This window comes from Bufo bufo, chromosome 5, assembly GCF_905171765.1.
Source record: "Bufo bufo chromosome 5, aBufBuf1.1, whole genome shotgun sequence".
NCBI classification, from domain to species: domain Eukaryota; kingdom Metazoa; phylum Chordata; class Amphibia; order Anura; family Bufonidae; genus Bufo; species Bufo bufo.
This window is the reverse complement of record NC_053393.1, coordinates 177355843-177357681: the sequence shown is the minus strand read 5'-3', so window position 1 is coordinate 177357681 and position 1839 is coordinate 177355843.

Genomic DNA, 1839 nt, shown 5'->3' with positions numbered 1-1839 from the left:
TAACAGTTTGCATATGTGCCTCCCACTTGTTAAGGGACCAAAAGTAATGGGACAATTGGCTTCTTAGCTGTTCTTTGGCCGGGTGTGTGTTATTCCCTCATTATCCCAATTACAATGAGCAGATAAAAGGTCCAGAGTTCATTCCAAGTGTGCTATTTGCATTTGGAATCTGTTGCTGTCAACTCTTCAGATGAGATCCAAAGAGCTGTCACTATCAGTGAAGCAAGCCATCATTAGGCTGAAAAAACACAACAAACCCATCAGAGAGATAGCAAAAACATTAGGCGTGGCCAAAACAACTGTTTGGAACATTCTTAAAAAGAAGCAACGCCTAAAGACCCGGAAGACCACGGAAAACAACTGTGGTGGATGACCGAAGAATTCTTTCCCTGGTGAAGAAAACACCCTTCACAACAGTTGGCCAGATCAAGAACACTCTCCAGGAGTTAGGTGTATGTGTGTCAAAGTCAACACTCAAGAGAAGACTTCACCAGAGTGAATACAGAGGGTTCACCACAAGATGTAAACCATTGGTGAGCCTCAAAAACAGGAAGGACAGATTAGAGTATGCCAAACGACATCTAAAAAAGCCTTCACAGTTCTGGAACAACATCCTATGGACAGATGAGACCAAGATTAACTTGTACCAGAGTGATGGGAAGAGAAGAGTATGGAGAAGGAAAGGAACTGCTCATGATCCTAAGCATACCACCTCATCAGTGAAGCATAGTGGTGGTAGTGTTATGGCGTGGGCATGTATGGCTGCCAATGGAACTGGTTCTCTTGTATTTATTGATGATGTGACTGCTGACAAAAGCAGCAGGATGAATTCTGAAGTGTTTCGGGCAATATTATCTGATCATATTCAGCCAAATGCTTCAGAACTCATTGAACGGCGCTTCACAGTGCAGATTGACAATGACCCAAAGCATACTGCAAAAGCAATCAAAGAGTTTTTTAAGGGAAAGAAGTGGAATGTTATGCAATGGCCAAGTCAATCACCTGACCTGAATCCGATTGAGCATGCATTTCACTTGCTGAAGACAAAACTGAAGGGAAAATGCCCCAAGAACAAGCAGGAACTGAAGACAGATGCAGTAGAGGCCTGGCAGAGCATCACCAGGGATGAAACCCAGCGTCTGGTGATGTCTATGCGTTCCAGACTTCAGGCTGTAATTGACTGCAAAGGATTTGCAACCAAGCATTAAAAAGTGAAAGTTTGATTTATGATTACTATTCTGTCCCATTACTTTTTGTTGCTTAACAAGTGGGAGGCACATATGCAAACTGTTGTAATTCCTACACCGTTCACTGATTTGGATGTAAATACCCTCAAATTAAAGCTGACAGTCTGCAGGTAAAGCACATCTTGTTCGTTTCATTTCAAATCCATTGTGGTGGTGTATAGAGCCAAAAATGTTAGAATTGTTTTGATGTCCCAATATTTATGGACCTGACTGTATATTCAAGTACATTTTAGAAAATAAGCAGAAAAAAATCTTTCAACAAGCATGTGGAGATACAAAGTAGAAGCTAGCCTTCTCACAAAATGAAGAAGTGTGTTCTGGAGTAAGAGTCATGTTACACAGCATGAAGCTGGGGATCTGTGCAGTGAAAAGATAATTTGAAGATTCAGGCCACAGGTAAACATATAAGGGTGCCTTCATACACGGCAGATTTTGTTGCAGAAAATTCTATCACTGAAAATCAGTTCCATTCACCTTAATGGAGCTTGCAGAGATAAAAGTGCTTGCTGACTCATTCAAATGCGTAATTTTCTGCCACAAAATCCGTGGCATGTGAAGGCACACTAAAGTTCTCTCTTTACTTAGTGCAAAA